The sequence below is a fragment of the Macrotis lagotis genome, chromosome 5, assembly GCF_037893015.1.
Source record: "Macrotis lagotis isolate mMagLag1 chromosome 5, bilby.v1.9.chrom.fasta, whole genome shotgun sequence".
Lineage (NCBI taxonomy): Eukaryota > Metazoa > Chordata > Mammalia > Peramelemorphia > Peramelidae > Macrotis > Macrotis lagotis.
The window spans coordinates 18,867,188-18,893,306 of NC_133662.1; the positions used below are offsets into that span (position 1 = coordinate 18,867,188).

A 26,119-nucleotide genomic window follows, 5' to 3' on the forward strand; every position below is an offset into this window, starting at 1 on the left:
TTATTTCTTCCCTTCCTTTTATCCTCTCATTTAATGTTACTTCAAAATCCTCCTTCCCTAACCATCTAAATTTCTGTAGAAAAATTATTTTCCTTCTTATTTAAAAATATCTTATATTTTTACATACCTTACTTTTCTTTTCTTAATATGTAATATATATTCTTGTTCCTTGATTCTTGGTATATATATATATATATATATATATATATATATATATATATGTACTTATTCCTTCATTAATATCATTTTTCTCTTCTTTTAATTAATTAATAATCAATATAAAATTTATTATTGTGTATAATAACAAAATATAACAATAATACATTAATTAATTCAGAAACACCAAGTTTACATTTCCTCTTCAAACTAAATTTTTATGCAGGTTTCCCCTGTACATCTTCCCTCCTCATTCCTCTTTTCTATTGTCTTTAAGTGTCTTTAATTCATGAGCAAGAACAAAAGAATTGCCATAAGATATGAATTTACTAATGTTCCAAACAGTACAATTCCTAAAACAATTCTGCTTCTTATCTTTTTTTAGATCATTTTTCATTTTCATGCAACATCCTCTTAGAATCCCTATGATGATAACTTTCATTCCCAAAGTTTCAAATTAAAAATTTTATTATATAATTAAGAAATATAAGATTTTTACCTATAATTATGAAAACATTAAATATAAAATTGAAACACCCTGAGTACAAAAATAATTATGCATATTTTATTTGGGACATACTTTTGGTATTAAAAAGAATATTAAGGGGCGGCTAGGTGGCGTAGTGGATAAAGCACTGGCCCTGGAGTCAGGAGTACCTGGGTTCAAATTCGGTCTCAGACACTTAATAATTGCCTAGCTGTGTGGCCTTGGGCAAGCCACTTAACCCTGTTTGCCTTGCAAAAACCTAAAAAAAAAGAATATTAAGACTTCCTATGCTGACTGTTATCTGCAAAGTGTCATTTTCAATTTCATTATTTTACAAATTTTGATTAATACAAATAATATTCTAGTTAAGTTTATCAGATTTGATTATATATGTGTATATAATTATCAGATTTAAGTTTTTATCATATAAGTTGACATATAAAATTATTTAACTTTTTATTTGGAAAAGGTTTGCAATGTTTGGCTTAGTAGAAAACTAATATAATCAATTGGTTTTGCATTGTTTATTTCTGTATTTTGATTTAAAACTGGAAAGTCAGAACGATCACTCACATAAATATACAATGAAACATGATACGAGAATGTGGCAGTTTTTGCTGAAATGGAAATTAATTTTTCTTATTTTGAAAACTCTATTGAACTATAATTTTTCTATAATGTTTGTAGTCCAGCATTAACTGATTTATCAACTAAATTTTCTTTTTCATTCATTATCTGTCTCTGTCTCTCTGTCTCTCTCTCTTCCTCTCTCTGTTTCTGTGTCTGTCTCTTTGTGTTTGTGTGTGTGTGTGTGTGTTTCTCTCTCTCTGTCAGTCTCTCTCTGTCTCTCTGTCTCTGTCAGTTTCTATCTCTGTCTCTTAGTCTGGTCTTCATTCTCAATCTATCACAAAAACTTGTAATGTTAGGAATGTCAGAGTGAATGTTCATGTTTGTGAACAGTATCAAAGAACACGGGAAATAACAAGTAGTTACTGAAACAAAGGTACAGCATTGTAAAATGGCTGAAGAGTGGAGTTTTCATTCTTTCCTCCTGCCTTCCTCTCAGCTGGTCTGAATAGATGCTGACCCTTCAACCCTACGTGGACATGTGTCTAGTGCTGCAGTCTGGAGAAAGAGGAGATGGGAGGAAAGCAGGGAGAGAAATACAGATGTAAATTAAACAGCTGGGCTGCTTACCTAAGGTGAATTCAATTCAGCAACTTGGACAAGGGGAGAAGAACTCTCATAGGGAGTGAAGCCCTCCTGCTATGCAACCAGGAGTTGGGGGGGTGTTAGGGTGACACCAGGAGTGTCTAAGGAGGGGCTTAATGTGTAGTGCACATATCTGAGGGGTGCAGAGTTGTAGATAGACCTTAAATCCTCAAATGAAGGTTAAACTTTCACTGAAGGCATCAGTGTGTCTGGGAGTGAGGGTCTCTGTTAACTCAAGGCAGCCTTAAACAAGAGTTTATATAGGATTAAATAGCAGACTAGTAGACAGTCAAAAGATAAACTAATTTAACAGCTTACTTGCTTCGGGACATTCTTTGTTTATATGTGGTTTGTCTGTAAGGAACAACATAGAGAAAGGGAAAGATTACATTTTTCTTTTAATACAGATAAATAGGGAAAGATTATAATATTTCTCCCTTCCCAGAGTTCTTAAAAAGGGGAATGAGCTTTATTCTCCTTTCTCCTCTCTTCCCCTCCTCCTAAACTTACCTCCTGGACTGCCCTTCTACTCATCAATATACACACTTGCATTGGAAGGGAAATCACATGAACAGAGAATAGAAAAGCTTTTACTAAATGCTTTTTTATTTCAGATGCTGGTCTAAATGTGAGACATAGAATACCATCATGCATCTCAGTCTCTGCTCTCCTGGAGCTTTAATTTTCTTAAGGAGAGTAAAACCTAGAGGAGAACTGGAATAAGGGGAAGACTGTGCAATGGTTTGGAAAAGGTTAGGAAATGAAATGAAGGCCTTGCTCCAGGCAAAATAAGATAAAAACTTTATTTATAGAGCCTTTTCTCCATTGCCATGACTATATGCTCTCTGTCCTATAATTACTGAATACTTCTTTTTAAGATTCATTCCTTAGATATAAATCACTTAATCCAGGATTTAGTTGTATCTGCTCAATCCCAAGTCCATCTCCCTCTCTTCTTTCCCTTTTTCCATTGATTATTTAAGTAATGTTCTATTTTTCCCAATAACTTGTCCAGATAATTTTTAAAATTCTTTCTTTGGGGCAACCAGAATTAAGTAACTTGCTTTGGATCACACAGCTATGAAGTATCTGAACCCAGATATGGTCTTCTGACTCCAGGGCTGGTTCTCCAACCATTGTAGCCATCTAGCTGCCTCATAAGTTTGATTTATTTTAATTTTAAGTTTCAAATTTTATCTCTCTCTTTCCCTCTTTTCTCATTTTCCTAAGACAATGAGCAATTTGATATAGGATATTAATATGTGCACAATAATGTAAATCATATTTCATATTAGTCATCTTGTAAAAGAAGTAATAGAATTGTAGGAACTATTTTTGTGGTAGCACTGAACAGAAATTGAGGAGATGGGTGTCTTTGAATTGGGGAATGACTGAACATATTGTGGTATATAAATATAATGGAATATAAATCGGTTATAAGAAATGAAGAGCAGGCAGATTTCATAAAAACCAGGGAAGCTTACATGAAATGGTGCTGAGTGAAGAAACAAAATCAGAAAAAACATTGTATACTGCAATAGCAATATTGTAAGGATGCTCAACTATGAATGACTTAGCTCTTCTCAGCAATATAATGATCTCCCTCTTTTCTTAAAAAGTATGGTGTTGGGGCAGCTAGGTGATGCAGTGCCCTGGAGTCAGGAGTTCCTGAGTTCAAATCTGGTCTCAGACACTTAATAATCACCTAGCTGTGTTGCATGGGCAAACCACTTAACTCCATTGCCTTGCAAAAAAACTTAAAAAAAAATCAAAAGTATGGTGTCTAGCTCATAGTCTTCCTCTGAACCCAAATCCCCTGTACTTATTTCTTGGGTACTTCCACATACACTCTAATATTCTCTCAACCACCTCTGGCCTCAAGTTCTATGACCCTTTTCCTTCATTCTGTCACAGCCACATGCAAGAAAGAGCCTACTTATAAGCTCACTATCATTCCCATTTCTTGCACTTCCATGAACATACATCCTCTAAACTCCTACATTTGAAAATAGGCTCTAATATTTTCCCCTATTTCTCCCAAATTTATTCTTCATACAATTTCAAGCAGTCCTTACACCTCTCCAAATCATTCTAGTTTTTGTATGTATCTTGGGCTCATTCTGATATTTGTTCTGGACTCCCAGACTCCATGGTGATATTATAGATGACCACTACTATCCTAGTCCATTTTGGCTGTTTTGGGAAACTTAGAAGATTCCTCAAAAGAGACAAGATAGCTGATCATGATTAAAGCAAGTGGTTTGTTTGACATATTTTAACTCACACAGTGGAATGTATGGGGCTTCTTTTTATTGTATTCAAAGTCAATCCAAGCTCAGAATTTATTCAACTTTACCCTCAATCCTTATTCACCATAGTGGTAAATGGCACTAACTCAATGAGTCACTCAACCCCATCACTTAGTAAATATTGGATGCTGATTCTGATGCTTGTACTGGCACTGAAGGGAGACTGCAGGTCCAACTCTCTCCCATGACTGAGCAGGCCTGAACTTGGACTTAGTCTTCTTATACTTTTCATTATCTCAGTCCCAAACTCTGGCACCCAATCATCCAGCCTGGAGTAGACCAGGCTATTTTTCTCTTCTTGCTGAAGAACTGATCAGTGAAATAGAATATCTTGCCCTGCGTTCTCCCCATCCTCTATCTCTAGTCTAGACCTTGTTTCACATAAACATGGAGTTGGTGATTCTCAACTGCTCCAGATTCCAATCTCTCTGATATATAAATATCCAGATTCTCCCTCTCTATCTCTCTCTGACTCTGTCTCTCTCTTTCTCTGTCTGTCTCTCTGTTGCTGTCTCTCTGTCTTTGTCTCTGTCCTTTCTCTCTTTCTCTGTCTTTCTCTGCCTCTCGGTCTCTCTTTCTCTCTGTCTGTCTTTCAGTCCCTCTCTCTCTCCTTCATCCCCTTCTGTACCCTAAAAAATCTTTTTTTTCATTGATAATTTCAATCTAATCCCCATCACCTGACCTATGGTTAGGCTTCATCTGCTAGAAACAGATGCTGCTGCCCATCCCTCTACACCCTATTGGCTGGAACTGCAGGGTCTTCCCCAAACAACTTCCTCAAACCTTGTTTAACAATCTGCAACTTTTTCCCCTCATTCCAGAAGGGTCAAGATCCAACATCCCTCCATTGAAAATGGAAGAGAAATACCCTGCTCCTCCCTTCCTGAGTGGGCTTAGGGTTTTTTGGCTTTCCTGTGACTTTCAGGGATAAGTTCTGGGGGACAGCCTAAGAAAGATGGACTGAGTCATACATGAGTGGATTTAGATGAGAGAAAAGGACCTGGGTACTCACTGACACAGCTACCTGCAAAAGACTGATGATGATTATCCAACTGAGAGGGATGTTATTGAACACTCTTCCCTTTTCCCATATCAGATATTTTTCTTCCTCATTCAGGACCTCCAGCAGAGATGCTTCAATTAAAGGGCACTTGTGATTGAGTCAGGCCTGTACATGGACCTTTCTCAGGTTTTTATTTTCAGAAATCACATTATAGGACCTCAACCAGAAGAGACCCCAGTATTAATTCTGACCTTCTAAGACAAGCAGAAAGTGCAAAATTCTGTCCATTGAACTTCTTATATTGGGTTTTCTCACATTTCATTAGATCCTGCTGAATACTCCAGTTATAATAAGCATGATTTGGTTCTTAAAAAGATGGAAGAAGCTCGTAATGGGCAACAGAGGACAAGTGGGGAGGAACAGCCTTGGAATGCATGCTGCTAATGTGGAAGGATATGTGACTCCTGATTGGTGGAAAGAATCCTGAGTAATATTGGATAACTATGGAAGGACGTACTTCATTTGACTGCAGAAACATTGAAGACATATTCAGAGAAATATGTGGGCAGAGGTATTGGAGAAAAATTTTGAAATGAAGGACCTGAATAAGAAACTTACTCCATGCTTTATTTGAACTTACTTGAAATTCTAGAGATTTCTGAGACTGGACCTTATAAGGGTAAAATTATTTGGTCTCTCTCCCCTTGTCATTCCTCAAAATACCACTGATTGAGGTGTCCCTCTTCTCCAAATATTTGTAATCCAGAGAATGACTACTTCCAACATAAGCTGCTTTCCTGGTTATTCAACTTGGATCCTTTCACCCAAATGCTGGTTGCACAACTTTCTCTCAAATGCTGTCCTATATAGGAAATGGTGAAGTAACCCATTAATCCAAAAAAAAAACCCATCAAGCAGAAATTAGAGAAGTTGTCAGATTAGAAGATATCATAAACTACACAAGAGTATGAGAGTTCATCAGGAAGTAAGTTAAGTTTTTAGTTCAAGCAAGGAAAGAGAAAAACAATCCTCAGAAACTTGTTCTTAGCAATTTCTAGACTATTAAGCAAATTGAAAGATAACATAAGGCTCTTTGACTTTCAGAGAGATGTGAACTTGAAGTGTAGACTGAATTCCAAAGTTTTTCTGAAGTCTCAGAATATTGCCTCTAAGGTCTTTGAAGTCAATTGAGAAAAATCCATGAGCTAAGCAGTGTCTTTGTTTTAACTATTGTGTATTTATGTGTGTGTATGTGTGTGTGTGTGTGAACCAAGAGCACAATAGGAATAAGTGAGATAATATTTACAAAGCTCTTTGCAAACTTTAGATCTATACATGTAATTATTATGATGTCTCATCATATAAAGTCACTCCAAAACATAAAGTGGACTTTTTGATTAAGTGCAGAACTTTCCATTTTATCACTGTTTAATTCAATCTCATTGCATTCAATTCTTCCATGATTCTGAATTGTCATCAACCTTTACTAGGTTGATTCTATCATCCAATATGTTAGCTAAATCTCCAAGTTTCAAGTCATCCTAAAATTCACTTTGTATGCCTTCTATGTCTTTAACCAAAGCACTGAAAAAATGTTGAACAGTATAGGACTGAGAAGAGATTCCTGGCATACTTCCTCCCATCTGATATTCAAGTATTTCTAGATTCAGTGAACAACATTATCATCTAATCCATATCTGGCCCTCTTTTACCCAATGATAATATTGGAGACTTTGTCAGGTTCTTTGCTAGAATCTAGGTTTAGACTATTTGCAACTTTCTCCTGATCTATCAGATAAAGTTATAGTGTCAAAAACTGATGGTTCTTCTGATCTGACCTGTTTTTGAAGAGGCAGTGATCAATTGTAAAAGACTTAGCTACTCTGATCAAAGCAATGATCCAAGCCAATTCCAAAGAGGAACAGCAAAATTCAGGCCAGAAAGAGATGGTGTAATCTTTTTTTCCTTTCTGTATCAGAGGTAAACCTGTAATTCAAACAATGTCATATAATGCTTTTCTTTTTCTTTTCAGACAAACTGCTACAAGTAAGGAATGTACCTAGCAAATAGACAGGCTCTTAAAATAGTTAATCTTTGGAAACAGTTAAACTGCCCCTATATTGACTCTGTCCTAGTTTCCTATACAATCCTATCTAAACTAATGTCTCCAAGTCATCTTAATAGACATTTATAGTTAAACACCGTAAAATTTTGAGGCTACCTCAAGCTGATGATTTCTGCTAAGTGCAATAAAATTTTACCTTAATGCAAGAATCTGCACCCCTCATATATATAACATTAAGTCACTTTTTTAATCCTTCCTTGATACTACCCTGACCCCACCCCTAACTCCATGTAAAAATCCTCCTAGTAATTCCCCTAACTCCATCTGATCCCTCCCCAAGAATTTCTTGAAAAAGCCTATTTTTCCAGCTTCAAGTTACTGAACTCAGCTGGGCCAATTGATAATTCTAGCTGCTTATTTGCTTCTACAGTCTTCTTCTTTATTCTCCTTCCCTTCTTCCACTACTCAAAACTATTGTTACTGCTGCTGCTGCTGTTCCTTCTGTCCTTTAACTTCATAATCTCCATTAAAATTCACTTGTGAATTAAACTTGTTGGACTTTTCTTATACTCCCGAGTCAGAGAGTCTGATGATTTCTTCACTGAGCAACAAACTCTAACTGATCCTTGCAAGCCCCATCCATGGAACAATTATCCCTACTTTATAAGAACTCAGGTTGGAAAAGTGCTATCCACTTTCAGAGAGATACATATCTTGTGATCTTGCACTGTAGACTGAAGCATGTTTATTCCTTTATTAGCTTTGCCTTTTATGCAGCATTTTAAATGTGGAAATATATTTTAACTGACTTCTCATATAAAGTGAAGAATAAAAGAGGTAAACAGGAAAGGCAAATCATAAGGTACAATACTGTTGAACTACTTATATATTTGATACTGATAACTCACATGAGCTTTCTCATTTATTAGAGCAATTAGAAGAGACATAAATATACAAGACACAGATGGGATTTGAATTTGAAGTTCTAATATATTAAAAAGATGGTGTTGATGAGCCAGAGAGGAATGTACTAGGAGAAAGATTAAACTAATTCACATAAAAGAGACAAGAAAAAAAGCTTTTGCAGTGTAGTGGAAGAAGGGGAAGGTCATGGGGAATAAGTGAGCCTTATTTTCATCGGGATTGACTCCGAGAGGGAATGAAATACACACTTAATTGGGTATATAGTACTATCTTACCCTAGAGGGAATTAGGAGGGGAAGAGGATAGGAGAAAGAGGGGTGAAGGTGATAGAAAGAGGGGAAGATTGAGGGAGGGAATTGTAATTTGTAAAAAACTTTTTAAGAGGGACAGGATGAAAGAATAGAGAGAATAGAATAAATGGTGTTGGGAGAACAGGATGGAGGGAATAAAGTTAGCAATACTAACATTGGAAAAAATATTGAAATAAATTTTTCTGAAAAAGTCCTCAATTCTCAAATATAGAGAACTAAGTCAAATTTCTAAAAAAAAAAAATAAGAACCATCCCCCAACTGATAAAGGTTCAAATGATATGAATACTTTACATATGAGGTTATCAATAGAATCTATTTTAATCATTTTCCAAATATGTCTTAGCTCACTATTGATAGAAGAAAGAAGGGTTGGAACAATTCTGATGTACCACTGTATACCTATTTGGATTGGCTTATAGGACAGAAGGAGAAAATGACAAATGTTGGAGGTGATGCAGAAAAATTAAGACATTGCAGCACTGTTGGAAGAATTGTGAAATGATTTAACAATAATTTCAGCAATTGGAACTATGTCTGGATGGCTATAAACCATGCCTAACATTTGGCTTAGCAATGCTACTGCTAGGTGTGTATGCCAGAAGAGATGAAATATGGAAAGAACACAATTCATATGTATAAGGATATTTATGACAGGGATATTTTCTGGTGGTGGTGGGAAGTCCATTGGTTGGGGAATAGCTTAACCATTTGTGGTATGTGATTGAGATGAAATGCTGTTTGGTTATGTGAAATGAGGAACAGGATGCTATCAGTAAGAAAAAAACTTACAAGGGCAGAGATAATGGGAAATTTACTGAATACAACATACAGCAATATTGCAGGATGATCACTTGTGAATGACTTACTTTTTCTCAGTGATGCTGTGACCCAAGAGAATTTTCAAAGGACTTTTGGTAATGAATTCTATACATCCCAAAGACACAGATGATGGTGGCTGAATACAGATTGAACCATACTTTTTTCCCCACCTTATTCTTCTCAAGATTTTTCTTTTTTGGAGGTAGCTATTTTTTTACTTTTACATGATTATTGTGGTAATGTTTTCATATTGACACATTTTTAGCCTTTAGTGCATAACTTGCATTCTCAATGAAGGAGAGTGGGTGTGGGGAACTCAAGGTTTTGGAAGTGAATGTTGAAACACTCAAAGTACACTCCCTCTCAGTGTCCCAATAGGCATATAACAATCATTAACTAAAGTATTGAGTAAATCAAGATCACTTTGTGATATATTTATATCTACACCCTCTAAATACAATCCCTCCACTCTCATGGTTAATCTATACTCATATCATGGTGTAGGCTGTGTTCAAGAGGGACTAGCACTTCCTGTGTGAGTGCTGCTTAGCCCTTTTTCAGAGCTGCTTTCCACCTTTATTGTCCACCTGAACCACCTACCTCTCACATGTGACTCCAAGAAGCTGTAGAATGCATAGAGGTCATACCCTAGTAAACTCTTTTTGCAGATGGTATAAAGCAGATTGAGGTTAAGAAGAATTCTCAGACTCATCAGAGTTGTGGGGGTTGTCCACCCCAAGTGTGTGAATTCTTTCTCTGGTGGAATGTATCGATGAGAACACTTCATTCAAATGACCATGAAGATAACAGAAGGTGCTATGGAGTGCTTAGAGTTTAGTTTGACATCAAAGCTGTCAAAGTCATCCACTGCATCTAGAGTCATTTCCAGTTGTCTTCACTCTGTCTTGCCACTGGATCTTGATGACTTTGGCAAAGAGAATGAGGCCCATGACTTTGCACAGCCTGTCTCACTTGAATCCCATTTACACATGCATCAAATGACATCACCCATAACATTTTACCATCTCTGTCTCAAAGTCCTGTGGTTATAAGTAAGTTTTGAAGCAGCAAGTGAGGATACACTGAGAGCTGTAGTCATAACCCTGCACAAAGTTGGTCCAGGCCATAGGGTTGCTCCCCACAGAAAGCAGCAGTAGAATTCAGTAGCCCTCTGGGTGTCTGATTAGATCTTTTAAGATCTCATTGCTCACCCCCTGATGTGAGGAAGGGTCATAAATAGTGCCCTAAAAATTGTCTGCTTACCCAAACCTGGTTTGATTATTGAAGCAATCAGGGATCCCATAAAAAATTCTACACAAAAAAATCTTCAAAAACTTCTTCAAAGATGATTACACTCACCATCAATTCTTGGAACATATTCACACTCAAAGACAACACAAAGTACAATTGGTCTGAAAGATGAACAGCTCTTGTGGCAAGAGAACTCAGTAGCCATCACATCCAAATAACAGCCCTGAGTGAAGCACATCTTTCAGATGAAGGCCAGCTTGCTGAAGTAGGAGCTGGTTATCCATTTTTTTTTTGCAGTGACCACAGTGAAGGGGAGTACCGGGAAGCTGGGGTAGTTTTTGCAACCAAAACTACTCCAGTCAGCAAGCTTGGATTCCTACCAAGTGGAGTGAATGACAAATTTCTAACAACAAGTTTACATCTTCCCGGAAAATGCCATGCCACCGTCATCAGTGTCTATGCTCTCACCATGATGAATCCTGATGAAGTCAAAGAAAAATTTTATGAAGACCTTGAAACCTTTATCATCAATGAACCAAAAGATGACAAACTTATAATTCTGGGTGACTTTAGTGCTAGAGTAGGCTCAGATTGGCAGACATGGCACGGAGTCCTTGTGTGGAATAGAGTTGGAAACCATAAAAGCAATTGTCACTTACCTCAGAAGATGTGTGCCTCTCATGATCTCCTCATCATAAACACTGTCTCCTATTTATTTAAACACAATAAACCTTCCTGTATTTTCCCTCAAAGCAAACATTGTCATCTAATAGACTATGTGAATGTAAGGAAAAGAGACAGGCAGAAGGTTAGAATGACAAAGGCAACATGTAGTGCAGAATGCTGGATTGATCACAGACTCATCCTCTCCAAGATAAATATGCACATTCAAACAAAGTAGCAGCCCAAAGCAAAGTCACTACTGAAAGAATTAATTTCAAGAGATTAAGAGTATCTCTCTGAGTGGGAAGAGTTTCTTGTAACTTGCAGGGAAAACTGAGCTAACGCAGTTGACAACAATTGAGCAGAAAAAGAGCTGGCAGGTTTCAGAGGTCTGGGATATGGCAATGGATTTTCTCATCTCGGTCAGAACACTTCCAAATATCAATATTGCTTTGATGAAAGTAATGGAGAAATGCAGAACTTGCTACATGAGAAATGAGAACTCTACAAGGTTTACCTGCTGGATGGTTCATCCTTTCTAAATTGGCAGATTTTAATTTCATCAAAAGTAAATTACAAGTGACTAGAAAGATGTAAGACTCTTGGCTCAGGAAGAAGGTAGATGAAATTTTATACTAAGCAGATAGTAACAAACCAAAGTTCTTTTTTGATGCCCTGAAGGTTATTTATTGTCTGAAGACCTATGTTGTATCGCAATCTTTAGTGCTGATGTGGATCCACATTGATTAATGATAGGGACATGATCCTAGATAGCTGGGCTGAACACTTCTGTAGTGTTCTTAACAGACTAGCCTCAATCAGTGCAAAAGTGAATGACCTTTGGGGCAGCTAGGTGGCGCAGTGGATAGAGCACTGGCCCTGGAGTCAGGAGTACCTGGGTTCAAATCTGGTCTCAGACACTTAACAATTACCTAGCTGTGTGGCCTTGGGCAAGTCACTTAACCCCATTTGCTTTGAAAAAACCTAAAAAACCCCAAAACAAGTGAATGACCTTTTGCTTGAAGTCAAAATCAATCATTCATTACCTGGAGTTCCAACTGAAGAAGAGGTTTTGAATGCCATTAGATTCCTTTCAAAAGGCAAACCACCTATTCTATTCCAACTGAGATTTACAAGGTGGGATGTTCCTTGCTCATATAAAAGCTGACTGAAACTTTTGAGGTTATATGGAACAAAGAGTTATCCCTCAAGAATTCAAGGATACCTCCCCCATCTATCTCTATAAAGGTAAAGGGAATAGATTGTTCTGTGATAATCACAGGGGCAGTTCTCTTTTGGTCATTTCTGGGAGGATTCTTTTTTTAAGGTTTTTTTTGCAAGGTAATGGGGTTAAGTGGCTTGCCCAAGGCCACACAGCTAGATAATTGTTAAGTGTCTGAGGCTGCATTTGAACTCAGGTACTCCTGACTCCAGGGCCAGTGCTCTATCCACTTTGCCCTCTAGCTATCTCTAGAGTCTTTTTTTTTTAAGTTTTTGCAAGGCAAATGGGGTTAAGTGGCTTGCCCAAGGCCACACAGCTAGGTAATTGTTAAATGCCTGAGACCAGATTTGAACCCAGGTACTCCTGACTCCAAGGCCGGTGCTTTATCCACTATGCCACCTAGCCACCCCCAGAGTCTTTCTTAATGGGCTGATTCTTCAACTGGAAAGTAGTCACCTCTGAGAGCCAGTGTGACTTCAGAAAAAGTCAAGGAACAGCTGATATGGTGTTTGCTGACAACTTCAGGATGAATGTCAGGAACAAAAGAGAGGTCTATATACAAAGTTTCTAGACCTGAGCAAGGTCTTTGATACTGTTGGTTGTGAGAGTTTATGGAAAATTATGTCAAAATTCACTTTCCCAGAGATCATCAGGCTTTCATATCAATTTCATGATGATGGGCATGTCCTGATTCTGGATAGTGGATGATGCTCTGGAGACTTCTCAGTCACCAATGAAGTGAAGAAAGTATGTGTCCTTGCTCCTTTTTTGGGTTGTTTTCAGTCACATTATCAAACTCCTTCACTGAAGATGAACATGATCTCAAGGTCTATTACATCAACCACCACCACACGTCCATATTCGATTAGAGCAAATGGAGACTTTTTCGGTCCTATAGATAAGTTCACTTATTTTGACAGAGTACTTTCTAGGGAGGTACACATTGACAATAAAATTGACATGTGCACAGCCAGAGTTAGCTCAACATTTCTGAGGCTTTGAAAGAAAGTATGGGAGAGAAGAGGTACTATTAGAGTAACTACCAACCTGAAAGTCTACAGAGCCATTTTGCTGACCTCATTGCTATATGCCTGTGAAACTTGGGCAGTCTGCCAGCACCATATCAGGAAACTGAATTGCTTCTGTTTAAACTTCCTTGGGAAGTTTTTCATTCTTTTTGACCCCACCTTTGTCTTTAAAGGATGGTTATGTCTCTCTCTTTCTTGGGCCACATGCTGCTGTCCTAGGCCTGTTGGAGAACCATGGGCCCCTATGCCATGTAATTGGGCTAAGTTAGCCCTTATGACCAACTAACCTCTCTCTCTCTCTCTCTCTCTCTCTCTCTCTCTCTCTCTCTCTCTCTCTCTCTCACACACACACATACACACACACACACCACACACATACTCACACCCCATCTAGCCCTGTCCTCAAAGTGCTTGTTGCTTTTCTAGGAGGAAAAAGAGCTTTAATCTGTACACTTTGTAACCATCTATAATAAATCATAGAGACTTCCAGGGTGGAGCCAAGATGATGGCACGAAGCTAACATGTTCTGGGAACTTTTTCCTATCCATGATAAATGACACCGCTGCTCTGATATTCAAGCTACAAGTTCCACCAAGAAAAAAAGAATTCAAAGAAGTTTTCAACAGTAGACATCAAGGAGGATATTCAATGAAGGTCTGTCTCTTTGGGGGAAAGGGAAAGTAAAGTCCAGGAGATGGGAAAGTGGGAAAGCCAACAGGAGGCTTTTAGCCACAGTTCAATCTAGGTCCCAACATCTTGACAACAGCAGACATCCTCATGGCTAGATAGCAAGCCAGCAGGGAGGATCCCAACTCCAAACAAAGTCTGAACCCTGAGAACATAGGGCAAAAGACAGGACTGGGTTGGGAACAAATCACTGGTAAATCAGAACCTGGACACAAAGGAGGAAACTCTACAAAGGCAACACCAGGACTGCATCGGCAACATCTTGGCCAACAACAAGTCAGGGATCAGACCCCAGCCCCAGTAAAAAAAATCTTGGATCTATACTCCTTATACCCCAGGAGCAGAACTACAACAACCTAGTTGAGGAAAAGAAAGCTAAAAGAGCACTTACTATAGAAAAATACTTTACAAACAAAAATAATAACAATGTCATGTCTGAAGAAGAAATCAGTGGAAAAATCAGTGGAAAATCACTCACATTGGACTCAAAGCCCAAAGCTCATCGAAGAGTTTAAAAAAGAATTTAAAAACCAAAGAAGAGAGGAAGAAAAAAATGGAAAAAAGAAATGAGAGTCATGCAAGATAATTATGGGGGCAGCTAGGTGGTGCAGTGGATAAAGCCTGGGCCCTGGAGTCAGGAGTACCTGGGTTCAAATCCGGTCTCAGACACTTAATAATTACCTAGCCGTTTGGCCTTGGGCAAGCCACTTAATCCCATTTGCCTTGCAAAAAAAAACCCTAAAAAAAGAGATAATTATGAAAAATTGACCAGAGAATTCAACACTTTTAAAAAGGAAATACAAAAGGTAATTGAAAAAAATAAAACCTTAAACATTAGATTGAACAAGTAGAATCTATGAGACTACAAAATACCATCAAACAAAATAAAAAGACTGAAAAAAATAAAGAAAATGTAAAATACCTTTTAGGGAAAACAAATGACCTGGAAAATAATCTAGGAGAGACAGAATGTGAATTATGGGACTACTAGGCCCAGATTAAAAAAAAATCCTGGAAAACATCGTGTAAGATATTATAAAGGAAAACTACAGACTGGTAGAACAAGGAAACAATTGAAAGAATACACAGGACCCCTCCAGAAAGAGACACAGGATAAAAACTCCAAGGACTGTTATAGCCAAATCCAGAACTCTCAAATAAAGGAGAGAAGCGGCAAAAAGAAAACAATTCAAATACTAAAGCAGCACAATCAGACTCACACAGCACTTATTAGCCTCAACACTGAAGTATCAGAAGACTTGGAATACCATCTTTCGGAGAGCAAAGGAACTGGGATTACAACCTAGAATGTACTAACCTGCAAAATTCAGCATATACCATGAGGGAAACAGATGGATATTCAAAGAACTAGAGGATTTTCAGAATTTCTTTATACAAATACCAGAATTGAACAGGAATTCAATCACCAAATTCACAACTCAAAAGTCACAAATAAAGGTTAATGAAAAAGGGAAGGAAAAAAATGAAACAAAACAAATGGTAGTTAAGAATGTCAAATTGTACAAAAACCTAAAAAGGAAGATCTAACACTTCTAATTCTTTACAGTTTTATTTATCTCAAGATAATTAATGGGTCCAATATAATTGAAGTTACTGGACTTAAAGGATATGCATATAGTTGCGTCTTATCTCTCCATTGAAGCGGTGCAAGGGATATTATTATGTTTAAGACAAAAAAAAAAGCCCTAATGAAAAACAGGGGGTGTTAACTTTAAATTTAAGTGTCTCTTGGGGCAGCTAGGTGGCACAGTGGATAAGGCAACAGCCCTGGAGTCAGGAGTACCTGAGTTCAAATCCGGCCTTAGACACTCAATAACTGCCTAGGTGTGTGGCCTTGGGCAAGCCACTTAACCCCATTTGCCTTGCAAAAACCTAAAAAAAAAATTAAGTGTTTCTTTATCCTTTGACCCTCTTTAATGCTGCTGTGCTGAGGAAGCTTAGCACTTTGTCTAATGAGGTAATCATAAGATGGACAGTTCTGAGTCTTACAATCATTTGTGAAGTTCTCAGGTGAAATCTTCAGAGTCTTCCAGGACTTAGAGATCATTAAGAATTATTTTAGGGTTTTTGCAAGGCAAATGGGGTTAAGTGCCTTGCCCAAGGCCACACAGCTAGGTAGTTATTAACTGTCTAAGGCCGGATTTGAACTCAGGTATTCCTGACTCCAGGGCCAGTGCTCTATCCACTGCACCACCTAGCTGCCCTGCTCTTAAAGATTTTTTGCAGTTAATTAGATCAAGGTTTGACTTAATGCTTCACTTATCAAGGGATTAAGTATCCTTTGTGGAGAGCCAGGAGTAAAGTGTGAAAGAAAATAGGACTGAGGGGAAGGGCACAAATAGTTCAAGAAATAATTTGACTTTGGATAATACTTTGGCTCCTGAGGAAGATTGTGTGTCCTTGGAGGGTAACCGAAAAGGGGATTAGGTAAAAAATGGTTAGAATTATAATTTGATGTAATTTGAGACAATACTGCTTCTCAGGCAATCAGGAAATTAGTGTGATGATACTTTGATAGCAATATGAACTTATCAAACAATGAAATAATCAAGCTCTGATTAATGATAGCTGATTAATAGTACCAGAGTGATAAATAACACCAGATGAAGAGGCACAAAGATTTATAATTTAAAGGGACAGAAGGGAGAATCTGAACAGTGAGTAAATTATATTTTGTAAATTTGGCCTGTAGAGGGAATAAGACATTCCCACTTTGGTTTAAAAATCTAGGGGCTTTCTTCTAGAAATAATTTAAGAATAATTGTTCTTTCTTTAACATTCCTTTTTATTTTTTTGCAAGGCAATGGGATTAAGTGGCTTGCCCAAGGCCACACAGTTAGGTAATTGCTAGTGTCTGAGGCCAGATTTGAACTCAGGTACTCCTGACTCCAAGGCCAGTGCTCTATCCACTGCGCCACCTAGCTGCCCCTAATATTTCTTAACTCTGAGAGTACCTCACTAGGAATATTAACTCTGAAATCATTTTATTGGAAATATTCTACTCAATACTCTTTGAACAAACAATAGCACTACTATGTCCCAAAGATATAAAAAAGGGAAAAGGACCTATTTGTTCTTTTTTTTTAGGTTTTTTTTGCAAGGCAAATAGGGTTAAGTGGCTTGCCCAAGGCCACATAGCTAGGTAATTATTGAGTGTCTGAGGCTGGATTTGAACTCAGGTACTCCTGACTTCAGGGCCGGTGCTTTATCCACTGTACCACCTGGCTGCCCTGGCATGATCTATTCTTGATGAAGCCTGAATGATCTTTATCTTTCCTTTCAAAATGTTCACAAACTTTTATAATGTGATTTTAATTTTTTACTGAGAATCTAAGGGTAAATTCATTGAACCATTAAGACTCGTCCATCTTCCCTCTTTACAAATATTGGAACATTTGTCCTTCCTCAGTTTTATGGGACCCATTATAATAGTGAAGACTTTTTCCTGATTCACACTAGCAGCTCAGCTTCAGCACCCTAACATTTGACTATCACAATAGTTAAGGCAAGACATGATGTCTGGGCCACTTCATTCCCTGAAATTCTAAGTATTTCTGTGGCTTTTTTTCTTCACCTGAAAAACATTTAAGTATTAGAACAGACTTTGTAAAAGGAACTTCTGCCAAGAAACTAATTATGTGTTTCATTCCTGATGCTGATTGGTTCTCTCATCTCTGAGGGTGCCTAACCCTGAAGGGGACAAGAGAGTCTGCAAATTCTCAGTCTGGTAGAAGTGGGGTAGTTCCTATTAAGTGAGGACCCCCTGAACCTTGTCTTATCTCCAGGATGGTGGGTGTTGTACTTCCCAGGGGTGTCTGGACAAGGGTGCTATCTCTGCTCCTGCTATTGCTGAAGTCCCAGGTGGTCTCAGGCAGATACACCCCAGGTTAGTGCAGAGCAGAAGATCCCAAAGAACTTGGAGTTGGGGGGTTGGATGGGGTCCAAGGGGAGCACTCATCTCTGTGCCCAGACTAAAGGAAAGATTGGGGAGAGGGCAACAGGTTTTCAGTCTCCCCTTCTAACCATCTCTTCCTTTGACCTTTATTCCATTCCACCTTTTCCTTAGGGTTCAAGGACTTGATACACCCCTCCCCCCCAAGTAAGAGCTTTCCCTAGGAAGTTTGAGAAGAAACAGTTATTAAGCAGCTACTGTCTATCAGCACTGTGCTAATGCTAAGGATAGAAAGAAAGGGAAAGGACAGTTCCTGCTCTGAGATCAGTCTAATGAGGGAGACAGCATGCAAACAATTCTGTAGAAACAAGGTAGATACATGACAAATGGAACATAATCAGTAGAGGGAAGGTGCTAGCAGTAAGGGGGATCAGGGAAGGTGGGACTTGAGTTGATCCTTGAAGTAAGCCAGGAAAGTCAGGAGGCAGAGGGGAGGAGGAGGAAGAGCGTTCTGAGCAGGGGGAGTCTAGTGTGAGGAGATGGAGAAATTATGGGAGGAAGAAAAAGAACTCTGGTGTCACAGGAGAGCCGAATGTTGGGGAATGTAAGTGTAAGAAAGCTTGAAGGGGGGGGGGGCAGGTTGTGAAGGGTCTTGAAGGCCAAGGAGAGGATTTCAAATTTGTTCTTGGAGGTGACAGGGAGTCATTGGACTTTATTGATTAGGGGGGACATCTAAACTTTTATGTCCCATTAAAAACCTTCACAGAATCTGCCTGTACACCTGGAATTATTTCAGTTTGGCTGTTACTGGGCGGGGGGAAGGTGTGGACATTCTGGGATTAATTTCCCAGGTTTGATTTCAAAGGTATAAGCAAATTTGGAGAAGATAACTTCGTGATGGAGTGGGGAAGGTCTCCCATACATTCCTAGGAGGGAGATTAGAGGCAGATACTGGGCTGGAGAAATGACAGAGACTTACCCAGGCTGACTTTTCTCCTATCTTTATACCTTATTAGCGTTAAAAAAGAGGTGCAGTCCCAATGTTCCCCACTCCCCTGCACCAGGCAAGGTTCGATCTCTAACACCTTCCCTGCAGTGTCCTCTATGTCAGTGTCTCTACACTGATGCTGCTGCTGCTCTCTCTGAAGTCTGGTCTGCATCAAGGGCTCACTGAGATCTTTCATCCTGGGCAGGTAGGGGCCCCTCTGGAGGGATTAGGGACAATTCTCCTTCAGAGTGTGTAAGTATTGTAGGGGAGCAGACAAAGTCCCCCCTGGCACAGTGTCTATTGTTTCCCTGCAGCCTAGCCTGGCTCCTGGAATGGCTAGTCTTGGCCTCTCTGGGATCCTCCCCTCTAGACTTGTTCTCCAGAACCTGACCCCTTCTGGAGCTCTGTCTCCTTCTCTGCTTTTGGGAGAAGGAATGTTGCATGTGACCCCCATGTTCTAGGGCTGGACAAGAGAGAGGAGGAGTCTTCTTTTTTTTTTAATTTTGGAAAGGCTTTATTTGAGTTTTACAAATTTTCCCCAAATCTTGCTTCCCTCCCCCACCCCCCCACAGAAAGCAGTCTGTTATTCTTTATATCATTTCCATAGTATGCAATTGATCTAAGTTGAATGTGATTAGAGAGAAATCATATCCATAAGGAAGAAACATATAGTATGAGCTATAGCAGTTACATAATAAGACATCTTTTTTAAAAAATTAAAGGTAATACTCTTTGGCCTTTGTTCAAACTCCACAATTCTTTCTCAGGATGCAGATGGCATTCTCCATCACAAATATCCCAAAATTGTGCCTGATTGTTGCCCTGTTGGTATGAGCAAGTCCATCAAGGTTGATCATCACCCCCATGTTGCTGTTAGGGTGTACAATGTTTTTTCTGGTTCTGCTCATCTAATTTAGCATCACTTCATGCAATTCATTCCAGGCTCCCCTCAATTCCCATCCCTTCTGGTTTCTCAGAGAACAATAGTGTTCCATCACAGACACACACATCATATATACATATACAGTTTGTTCAGCTATTTCCCAATTGAACATTCACTCAATTTCCATTTCTTTGACACCACAAACAGCTGCTGTGAACATTTTTGTACAGGTGATGTTTTTACCCTTTTTCATAATCTTTTCAGGGTATAGACACTGTAGTGGTATTGCTGGGTCAAAGGGTATGCACATTTTTGTCTTATGGGCATAATTCCAAATTGCTCTCCAGAAAGGTTGGATGAGTTCACAGCTCCACCAACAATGTATTAGTGTCCTAGATTTGCCACATCCCTTCCACCACTGATCATTGTCCTTTCTAGTCATATTGGCCAGTCTGAGAGGTGTGAGATGGTACCTCAGAGAAGTTCAAAGAATTTAATATTTAATACGTCTTGATTTTAACTGGTAAAACTTTTGAGAAGGCAGACAGTTACTCAAAAAAAAAATCTCACACCCTAATTGGAATATCTCCTGCTCTCTTCTTCAGATAGAATAGACCACATAACTTTTCTCATAAGGAGGCAGGTCCAAAATCTTTCTTGAGGGCTCTTCTGTTCTTAGGTCCCCACTTGTTCCATTACTCTCTGTAATAACTAACATTGCCAGAATCTCTCCTAATAAACTCCTGAAACTATAATGTTAACATATCATTCTGGTAAAAGATTAACTATTTAGTTTCCCTTTTCTGGCATTTGTGTGTAACCAAATTATATACCTTAGAATTAACCTGACTCTTTTGACTTTCTGGAATTTACTTCCCCAAAACTTTTTCAAATTAAAATAACATTTCTTTCTGTGATTTCTTTATTTAACATATTTGGTAATTTTCATTGTTCCTTTCCTGTCTCTCTAACTTCAAAACAAGGTCCCTTTTAACACTTATTTTGCTAAGTCTTCATGAATCAATTCTCTGTATTATTATTAATAAGTCATTTTTCTTAATAAATACCTTTTTTGCTCCTGTTTTCCTCCCAAGGTCAAGAGATAACAAACCAAAACCAAACAAACCAGTCAAGCACCCGGGAGAAAAGAAGCGGGGTGGCGGGGGTGGGGGGGGTGGGGGGGGGAGAGGACGAGAAAGCATTCTCACAACACAGAATCACAGTGAAAAAGCGGGGAAGAGGAAAAAGTCAATAGCATTTTATCATTTTCTGCACTTTTCCCTTTTTATTTTGGATTTCTTCCCATTATTAAGTCTAGACCTTAGAGCTCTCAGCTGGCACTTCTGGACCCTTCTGCCTTGTCCCTATGGTCTCTAACTGCTTGGACTTCCTTGGAATCTCTCCCTGCAAATTACTTGGGAGTATTTCCATCCTTGCCCTTTTTTCTGCCCCAAATGAATGAAGCAACAAGGGTTGGGACACCTAGGGCTACACACCTAGGCTCATTTACACAAACTTATGAACCTATGACATCGTCCCTGAGTCTTCTCCCATGCTGTCTCCTTGTAGTGTTGCCTCTGGAGATTCTCTGGCTTTCAATTTTGCTCAAGGTAAGTCTCTCTTTGGGTTCTTTCCCTCACTCCTCAAAGGATCTTCCTGGGCATTAAATCACAAGCTGCAGGAAACATCCAGCATGGCCCCCACTTGTGCCTATGCCTGAGAGACTCTTAAGGATGAGGTTAAAATTCCCAGTCAATGCAACATAAACTCTGTGGGATAAAATCCACTTTAAAAAAATGGAGACTCCTCTGAGCAAAAAAGAAAATTTATTTTGGCTTTTCTCAAGAAAAGGTCACACTCCAAGTCTCACAAAGGTAGTGAAGATCAAGGAACTGCCTTGATTTGACAGTCAAGCAAGATTATATGGCCTAATGCAATTACCCCTCCCTAGCCCCTGTCTTCCAACCTGATTGGTTAAGGTTTTCAGAGTTACAATTTTTACCTGAAAAAGCTACCCAGTAACAAAGAGAATAAAATGTTTTCGTAGAATATTACTTCACCATTCAGGTAGTGAGAATAACCTTCAGGATTATAACTATCTTACTGAAGTAACAGTCTACCAGAGGATTCTCATGAGCTTCAATGGATGGTTACTCCTGGGTAACCTTGACCCATTAATGGATCATGGCTGTGAGGAATGTGGGGTGTGGGTCTTCACAGGCTGTGGAGGGGGGTCCCTTTGAAATCCATTACAAAGGGGGAATGGTCCCAGCAATCACAGAACTGGGAGAGTTTTCCTATCCCATTCCAGAGATGGCGAACCCAAGGTGAGAAGAAAGTAGTCCTTAACGGGTCAAGGGGGACCTAGAGATCTTGGCCTAATGCATGAGCTTGTGCAATTAGGTACTGAATATTTCCCCCCACACCCGGGTGCCGACTGGGGCTCAGCAGCACATCGTGTGTGGTAGGGGGTGGCAGGATGGTACTGGGGCATGGCATGGGGCGGCGGACCTCTTAGAGTGTAACTCGGGCTGTGAGGAGAACCCACGAGGGCGGGAAAGCGTCTCTGCAGCCCATAAATCTGCTGATGTCCAAATGCCACCTCCCGCCTCGCCAGCGGAGCGTCTCCTGCCCCCAGGCCCCGTCACTCCGGCCCTCCCGGGCGGGTCGCCTAAGCTCTCTCCCGGCGCGGCTGTTCCCTGCAGACAGACTTCCTCCCCACAACTAAAAAGGCGCCTTTTCCCAGTGGGAACCCCAGGCACTCTGCTCCTGGCAGCTGGCCCCCGGGGCTGCCCTGGCCTCCGTTTGTTCGTGGGAGCGCGGGCGGGGGACAGAGGAGCTGGTGCAGCGGAGACGGGGCGCGGGGGCACCGCGTGCGGATGCAGCGGGACAGATGTGAGCCCTTCTCAGTGCCCGGAGCGGGGGACCGGGGGCACGGGGGCAGCGACCCCGGAGCGGGGAGGGGGAGCCTGGGGAGAACGGGGGTGAGGGCTGGGGAACGAAGGGGAAACTGAGGCCCAGCGGCCCCTCCCCGCGGCCTGGATCCCCCCGGAGCCCCTTGTCCTCAGTCCGATCCAGACGTGTCGCCTCCTCCGGCTCCAACGGGGGCAAACGGCATCGGGCCAGCCCCAAGCCTCCCCCACGCGGGGCTCCCATTTCCTTTTTCCTTTTTCTTTTTAAATATTTTATTTATTTTGAGTTTTACAATATTCCCCCTAATCTTCCCTCCCCCTCCCCAGAAGGCACTCTGTGTGTCTTCACGTTGTCTCCATGTTGTGCATTGATCCAAATTGAGGGTGATGGGAGAGAAATCATATCCCCGAGGAAGCAACAAAGTGTAAGAGACAGCAAGATCAGACAAGAGGCATCAGGGATTTTTCTAAATTTCAGGTAATAGTCCTCGGTCTTTGTTGGAACTCCAGTTGTTTCTCTGGATACGGTTGTATTCTCCACTGCAGACAGCCCCAAATTGTTCCTGAATTCGAGTCCCTCCTGGTTTCTAATAGAACAATAGTGAATAACTCCCATTTCTACAAGGTTGACATGGTTCCTGGACAGCTGGTAGTGCAGGGGACAGAGCCCTGGGCCGGACTCTGGAGACTCATCTTCCTGAGTTCTAATCCATCCTTAGACCCATCCTAGCCATGACCCTGGACCACTCACTCAACTCTGTTTGCCTTAGTTTCCTCATCTGTAATTTGAGCTGGAGAAGAAAACAGAAGCATTGCAAATGGGTCACACAGGGCAGACCAGGACTGAAAAGTGATTGAACAATAACAAAGTAGTTAATATAAAAATTAAATCCTTCAAGTCCTAAGTGCCCAGGTGTCCTGAACCTTTACAAATCTTAAACTCTTCCTTTTTTTTTTTATCCCCGACACTAAGCTCAGCAGAGGCTTCCCATGCTCTGCTCTCTCCTGTCTCAACCACCTTCTCTCCCTTCCCCCCCTCCCCCCAGCCTTCTCTGGTCACACAAACTCTCATAACCGAGGACTCATCTCTGAGATTGTCTTTCTCCAGAACCCAGACATATTTCTGCTTCTCCCTGGACTCAGACTGAGGATGCTCAGGTTTCTACTGGGCTGAGATGGTCCCCAGGTTTCCTCCCTAAACATTTCTTCAGTGGATTGATAGCATCAATTAATACTTGAGCTGGAAATCTTTTTAACATACTGTGTGATCTGCACCTATGATATAATTTTGGAGTTAGTCCATTACAATGTTTTCATTTAAATCCCGCAGGCTCATTTCTTCTCCTGACACTGAATCCTGATGCTCTGGGTCTGAGATCACTCAGCCTCATGGACTCCTGGGCTCCAGCTGCTAGTTCAGATAACTAGTCTTAGGCGGAACTTAGATGTCCACCAAGATGCCCATTTCTGGCCCTGGTGAGAATAGGAGAGCTGAACCTTGTCATGGATCAGTGACAGAGTTGGGAACTGCACTAGGAGACCCACTCTGGCTTCTTCACTCAAGAATCTTTCTTCTTTCTTACAGTTGAACCTGAGGCCATTGTGTATCCTCCAAGCTGGCTCCCTTGGAACAACACAGCCTACTTGTCTGCTCTGTCACTGATTTCTATCCTGGGGACATGAGGTCAGGTAGTCCTGAATGTGCAGGAGGAGACAGCTGGGGTTGTGTCTGCAGACCTGATGAGCAATGGAGACTGGACCTTCCAGATCCTGGTGATGCTGGAAATGACCCCCAAGCGTGGAGATGTCTGCACCTGCTATGTGGAGAACTCCAGCCTTCAGAGACCTGTCATCTTGGACTGGAGTGAGATAGCGCTCCCTTATCCCTCCAGTTCTTTCATTGCTCAGGACATGGAGCTAGCTCTGAGATCCCTCACTGTATTCTGTACACTCTTTTATTCTGCCCTGGGCCAATACAAACCCCATGTGGTTCTAGCCAGTTCCCCTTTCCCCAGCACAGACCCTATTGGCAGAACTAAAATAAAAGTTAAACTGAGATCCTTGTCCTCTCCTCCCTGGCCTCAGCCCTGGGAGCTGGCCTCCTTCCAGGACCCTGTGATCAGCCTATAGACCCCTTCCACTGGTCTAGGGGAGCTGGGCTTTCAGATGGATTGTGTCTCTGATGAGCTTTCACTCTTTCGATTCCCAAAAGGCCCTTTGTCCATCTGTCCCTTCCTTTCTTAGATAGGATTTAGGCAACTTCTCAGGCTTCCTCAGACCCTTCTGCTCCCACACAAAGCTGGGTTTTGGAGGGAAAGTCTTGATCCTTGGCGTCTCTTTTTCCCAGAAGCACAGTTTGAATCTGCCCAGAGTAAGATGCTAAGTGGTGTTGGGGGCCTGGTGCTGGGGCTGATCTTCTTGGGGGTCAGCCTCATTGTCCACCAGAGGAGTCAGAAAGGTGAGATGCTCTGGGCACCCTGAGACACCCCACCTTCCAGGATCTCCTGCAGGCCAGAGAGGGTATTTGGTTGTGCCGGAAATCTGATCCCAGGTAAGGGGTGAAGGGGTGGTCTGGCTCTGACTTTGGCTCTTCTTTCCCAGGAATTTATAGAAGGAGGTGAAGGGGGTCAGAGCCTTAGGGAATCCCATATTCACTGGTGGAGACAGGCTTGGGAGGGGTCTCAGGTTTCATCCTTTAGGACCTCCCCTGTCATTCCCCTCCCCCCCAATCAGTCACACAGTTTTAGAGGGATGGATAATCCATCAATTAAGGTCTTCCTCTGAGCTGTGAGGGACTGGGATAAGCAGGGATGAGCAGTATGAACAGCTGTCTGACTCTGTGTTCAGAACCTTGTACCCTTTGCTTCTATGACTCCAAGATTTACAAGTATGTATATGTCTGTCTTCCTTTCCCAGAAAATCAGGGTTCACAACCAACAGGTAAGATCCTTCCACACAGGTGGGATCAGGGGTCTTATAGCTACATTCTCTCCCCAAGGGGACCTGAAGCTAAGGAGACACTTGGGGGCCCTTAGTGGGAACAAGTGGTTCTGCTTGTGGCTTCAGACCCACATGTTAACTCTTCTGCCTGCTCTGTGTCCTCTGCAGGGTTCCTGAGCTGATCCCTGAGGCTGTGTCCCCTGGAACTGCGGCCTCCCCTCAACCTCCCTCCCTTATTTGGAGGCTTCTGCTTGTGCCCAGACCTCCAGCAGATGTTGACACTTGAGTACAATCTCAAATTGTTCTTTCACTATTGTTGTACAAGTTCATGGCTCCGCAAGTAGG

At 40.8% G+C, this 26,119-nt stretch overlaps 1 pseudogene; it reads left to right on the forward strand.

The window, feature by feature from the left end:
* Positions 1-5,670: 5,670 nt before the first annotated feature.
* LOC141489212 (uncharacterized) lies at positions 5,671-25,869 on the forward strand (annotated as a pseudogene).
* The last annotated feature ends 250 nt before the right edge of the window (positions 25,870-26,119 follow it).